The sequence below is a fragment of the Leptinotarsa decemlineata genome, unplaced genomic scaffold, assembly GCF_025532065.1.
Source record: "Leptinotarsa decemlineata unplaced genomic scaffold, Ldec_3_MD MMD2_P_RNA_scaffold_9, whole genome shotgun sequence".
NCBI classification, from domain to species: Eukaryota; Metazoa; Arthropoda; class Insecta; order Coleoptera; family Chrysomelidae; genus Leptinotarsa; species Leptinotarsa decemlineata.
In genome coordinates this window covers 18,171,646-18,177,645 of record NW_027412536.1, presented here as the reverse complement: position 1 = coordinate 18,177,645, position 6,000 = coordinate 18,171,646, and the positions used below count along the sequence as shown (strand labels likewise).

General features: G+C 46.5%; 1 protein-coding gene across 1 annotated transcript in view; it reads right to left on the bottom strand.

Moving 5' to 3' along the window:
- Positions 1-431: 431 nt before the first annotated feature.
- The window catches only part of LOC141480569 (uncharacterized), a 220,592-nt gene continuing 215,023 nt past the window's right edge, over positions 432-6,000 (bottom strand). Inside the window, exon 2 of the mRNA XM_074170758.1 lies at positions 432-1,087. The gene's annotated coding sequence lies outside the window, so the exon portion shown is untranslated. The remainder of the gene's footprint in view (positions 1,088-6,000) is intronic.

Sequence of the window (6,000 nt, the reverse complement as noted above, 5' to 3'; positions counted from 1 at the left end):
CCATAGAAGCTGGACGGATGTCGTCGTCGTCATCCTCCCTGAGAAGTCGGTGAACCCGGTCTTCCAGCAGCATATCGCGATCGATGTCGTCATCGTCGTCAACGTTAAGTTGAAACTGACGTTCCATCGTGTCTGCAAAAGCTAACGCCTTGTCGGCGGGGGAGTAGCACACTCCGCGCTCTCCGTGAATGGGTGAAAGAGCAGTCTTCTTCCCCCTGAGCCTACGAGTGACTCGCCAAAGCTCGTCACTCCCAGGCTCGAAGGATTCCAAGAGCTCTTCCCACCTTTCGTTTCGATGTTCATTGATGGCCTGTTTGACACGATTGGCCATCCTATTCGCCGCTGTTTTGTCCCCTGGGAAGAGGGTTCGCTGATAGAGCCTTCTCAGGCGATTTCTCTCTCGTATCAAGACTTTGATACGAGATCTCACGCGATACTCAGGGGGAGGAAGATCATCGCCCAGTACCAGGATTACTGGATTATGATCAGAATCCAGTTCCGACAGAACGTAAATTTCGCTAGTCAGAGAGACGTTTCTGAGAAGCGCAATGTCTAGTACGTCAGGCCTAGTCTGCCCGCGATAGTACGTAGGCTCATCTGGTCCCAGCACAAGATATTCATGTCTGTCAACATGCGCATGGAGCGCTTGGCCGTTTCGATTTGTGGATCTGCTCCAAGGTCTGTGCTTGGCATTGAAGTCGCCAGCAGCAATTGTCGGAATGTTGCTTCCCATCAGCAGTTCATCCAGAGATTCTGGGAGTAGACGAATGTTCGGAGGGTTGTAAACCGAGATTATTCTGTGACAACCCCTTCTCAGTTGAATTTCGACCCCCACGGCCTCAGTACCGTGCAATCGAGCACTGTCAATGCCGTATTGGACACACTGCAGGGATCGCTTGACAAAAATGCCAACTCCCCCTCCAGCACGTCCAACACGTTCTCTGTGAAAGAATCTGTAGTTTGGAATGACAATAGATTCGTTCCTTAGATGTGTCTCTTGGACTAGAGCCACATCTATGTTGTTCTCGATTAGGAAATTCTCGAAGTCCAGCTTCTTTGTACGAATGCCATTAGCATTCCAAAAAAACTATTTTCAGAGATCTAGGCGACGTTGGTTGTATAGACATTGGCAGTTCCGGTCATCACGTTTGTATTCACCGTGAACATTGTCTGTAACACGGAGAATTTAACAAATAACTTTTTCATCTGGTCCAGTGCGGCACAGATGTCTGAAACCCCCTGAAGCTGAGGTGAGGGTTCAGGTCGAGGGGAGGTGGGCTTTGCAGAAGTACTTGCAGAAGTACTTGCGCCCTTGGATGCTGCTTTTGCAAAGCTGCTCCTGGACGCGTCCAGACTCCGCAGGTCTCCCTGAGGAGGCTGGTTTCCGGGTTGTAGTCTGCCCCTTTTTTTGTACCTTCGGGTACACGGGGCAGCCGCGGTAGTTGGCTGTGTGAGCCCCCTTGCAGTTGTTGCACTTCGGGGGGTCAGTTTTAGCCTTTTTGCAGGCACTAGTTAAGTGCCTGCCAGCGCATTTTACGCAGATGGGCACTGCCAAGCAGTTGCGTTGGCAGTGTCCAAAGCGCTGACATCGGTGGCATTGACCCACCGAAGTTTTTGCGTGCTGAGGTTCGACCTGAACCTTCACGCTTAAGAGGTCTTTGACCTCAAAAATATGCTTCTGGTCCCTGTCTACCAAGACGAGGACCAGAGGCATAGGTTTGCCAGCGCGCTTCATGTGCGTGACGCTGGTGAGGTCAAAGCCCTTTGCTTCGAGTTCCTCACGCACATCGGAGACTGCCAAGTGCTCTGGCACTCCCCTGATGACGGCACGTAGTTGCCGCTCTTCGGGGAGCGAGTAAGTATGGTGAGGGATTTTTTCCCTCACCAAAAGCCTTGCCAGCCGCCGATAGTCGTCAGGAGACTCCGGCTGGACTTTAATCCTGTCATGCAGGTTGACGGCTTTCGAGAACTTGATGTTCTCTTTAGTCGTCAGTTTCAGCAGCGGTACCCATTTGTCCTTCTGTCGGACAACAATGGGAGGGATTCTAGCCTTTGAGATCTTATTCTGGCTGTCTTGTCTCAGAGGGGTAGGGGGGTCGGCTCCTCGCCATGGACTGACTTGACGGTGCTTCCTGTAGTGGAGGCACCATCGTTTGCGTTTGTGTCGAGAGTTTCCATCTCGACTACATTTTCTACGTTTTCAGTTTCGTTGTGGCCGCTCTTAGCGCTTTCGCTAGGTGCGGCCTCCTCGTTGGCCTGATTTTGGGCCACTTGGCGAGATGAAGTCTCGGACTCTGAATAGTAATTCCGAGCCTCTACCTGAACACTTTGGAGAACTGCTCTTTTTTTGAGCTTTTTCTCCCTTTTTGATAGTACTTGTTTGTTATTGTCTGCTTTTTCATGCCGTATCCATTCATCGATACGGCGCCTGGATACCGATGGTAATGGAAGGAAACCATCGTTGAAGCGTCTCTTCTTAGAGACTGACGAAGAGAAGGAGGCTACGCTATCAGTATCACTATAGTCTCGATCTGAAATGACTTTTCTACGGCTAGTCGGGGCCTTAGCCACTCCCTGTTTGCGAGCTGTCATAGACTGACAGTCGTCCCTAGGGTCTGGCGAGGCTCTGCCAAGCAGGTCCGACTGGGACAGGCCAAGAGCTGAAATTAATTGGCTTATAAAACCAATAATTTCGCCCTTCTCCTTCCCTGCCAGGCTGCATAGCAGTTCCTCCATACTGCCGTAACAAGAAGCTTTGTTTTCGAAAACCCAGAAACAAGTTTGAGCACCAAAAACGCAACGGAAATGATATTTTTGAACGTACTCACCAAAAGTGTAGTCGTCTGCTCACGCACAAAACGAACGCGCTATCTAAAGCGAGAAACAACACACCACTGCACGGCTGCAACATTCACTAGTTAAATTGGTAAAAACACTTGATCGCTCAGACACGTCTGCACACAACGGAGTTCAGCAATCGAATGTTGCTGACTTTCGTATCGCGACGTATATATATATATATATATATATATATATATATATATATATATATATATATATATATATATATATATATATATATATATATATATATATATATATATATATATATATATATATATATATATATATATATATATATATATATATATATTATATATATATATATATATATATATATATATATATATATATATATATATATATATATATATATATATATATATATATATATATATATATATATATATATATATATATATATATATATATATATATATTATATATATATATATATATATATATATATATATATATATATATATATATATATATATATATATATATATATATATATATATATATATATATATATATATATATATATATATATATATATATATATAATAAAGTATGGATGTCCAATCTCCCTGAAAAACTCCGCTTTGAAATCTCTGATGGTACTGTTGCCTTGAAAAAGGCAATTTCAGTAATTATTTATATCGAATCCTTTTTGGAAGTAATTTGGGGTGTTTGTTTTTATTACTTCCCCAATCTCGGTATGAAGAAACTTCAGCCGTAGACTCCTTTACAATCTCAAAGATTTGTATTCTCACAGTAAATAAAATTGTCGATGCGCACTCTACTATAATCAGAGCCAGACTCTCGCTCCTTTGGCATGCGAAACGGTTTATATTTATACCTTAGCGGCGCGCGCGCGTAAGCTCCGCCTCATTATGAGACCTTCGCCTCCTTTGTAGAGGAGTGTCCCAATCGCCAGGCCGAGGCAACTCGTAGCCCAAGAGCTGGCAGGGGGTGACATTCGAAGCCGCATTAGTCGGGGTTCGCAAGTTAAAGATGATATCTGGGAGACATCGCTCCCAGTGCGACTCATCTTTGCCTATCAAGGCAGCTCGCAGCATCTTCTTTAGCTCTTGAACCCGCCTTTCTACAGGGTTGGCCTGTTGGTGGTATCCCGGGATGGTCCGCGTGGCGATCTCATTCCTTTGACAGTACTGTTCCCAGTTTCTGCCCAAGAACATCGCGGCACTATCTGTGATCACCACCTCCGGAAACCCCCACCGGTAGCATATCTCCTGTGCAAGGAACTCAATCACTGTGGTTGACTGAACGGACTCTGCTGTGCGCACCTCTACCCACTTGCTAAAGCAGTCAGTAGCCAATATGATGTACCTGTTCCCCTTTTCCGTAGGACTATAAGGGCCAAGTACATCAATTGACACCATCTGCCAGGGACGGTCTGGCTCGTTCGGTCGTGAGCGGGCGGCTTCCTGAGGAGGACTCCGCTTCGTCGTTGCACAAGTCAAGCAAGTATTCACATATGCGGAGACCTGCTTCCGCATGTTAGACCAGTAGAAAGGTCTACTGAACTGGTTTTGTGTTTCTTCTATCCCAGGATGACCTGCCTGGTCATGATAACGCCGGATTAACTGGTCCCAACAACGCCTTGGGACCAGTAATCTCTTGGCATCCTGGTTAGGTCCAACATAGTATAGCAAATCATTTTCCATCTGGAAATCGTGCAAGATCCTTCGCTCATACTCGGTTGGATCAGGGTTCGCTCTGGCCCTCTCGATCCGGATCCTGAACCGCCTTACACTATCACTGGTGCGTTGCAGTTCAGCGACCTCCTCAAACCAGGTCTGCATTTGATTCAACGCCTCGAGGTCACTACGCAGACCAAGTCGCACACATTGAATAACTCGTCCGCGAGCTGAAGCAGGATCCCGTCTTCAGCTTCCTCAGGTACCTCCGGTTCTTTATGAGGAAAGAACATCCTTTCTACATCTGTGTCAAGATCCATGTTCGTTTAGGACTGGGTTGGATTTCGGGATAAAAAATCGGGTAGCTGATTCCTCTTGCCTGGTATATGCTCCACTCTGAAGTCGTACTCTTGTAGGAGCAAGGACCAGCGAGTCAGCTTAGCCTTTTCGTCCTTCATTTTGTCCAACCAGAACAGCGCCGAATTATCAGTAAACAAAGTAAAACTCCCATATTGGAGATAATACTTGTATTTCTTGATCGCCCATACCACCGCAAGGCATTCTGTCTCATTAATATGGTACTTCCATTCGGTGGCGTTTAGCTTAGCGCTACTATAGGCGATTATTCTCCTATTATCTCCTTGGGGGTCCATCTGAAACAGTACTGTGCCTATGCCAATATGGCTGGCGTCTGTCTGGGGGTCAGGTCGCGCCAACTCCAACGGCTGGGAGACAGCTTCTTTTATCGCATAGAAGCTATCCTGCGCTTCTGAGGTCCACAGAAATTTTCTCCTTTTATCGATGAGGTCGGTTAGTGGTGCGGCCATCTCGGCGAAGTTCGGGATATAATCCCGAAGCCATCCGGCTGTGCCCAAGAAGGCGCGCACCTGCTTTATGTTCGTGGGTGCTGGGAATTCCTTCACGTTCAACACGTGTTGTTCTTGTGGTTTATTTCCATCCTTGGACATGACTCGGCCGAGGTAGTTTAAGGTACTAGACCCAAACTGGCACTTAGATGGAGACAGCCAGAGCCCATGAAGCCTTAGTCGCTCCAGTATCAACTGCAGATGGCCGCAGTGTTCCCGTAGGTCATGCGAATACACAATAATATCGTCTAGGTAGACCTTGCAGAACTTGTCTACAAAGCCTACCAAGACTTCAGACATCAACTTCTGGAACACGGCAGGCCCATTCTTGAGCCCAAAGCTAAGAACCTTGAACTCGTACACCGCTCCACCCGGTCCTCCGAATGCGGTGTACTTCCTAGACTCTTTGTTCGATGGGGCCTGCCAGAAACCGTTCCTAAGGTCTAAAGTTGTAAAGATAGATGCCCTACCCATTTCTCGCACTGTCTCTTGAATAGGGGGTAGATAGGGGGCCTCCGTTATGATTAGCTTATTTATTTGCCTGTAGTCCACACAAAACCGAAGTTTCCCCCCTTTCTTGGGGACCAAGACCACTGAGCAGTAAGGAGAGGTGCTTGCTATTTTGGTAC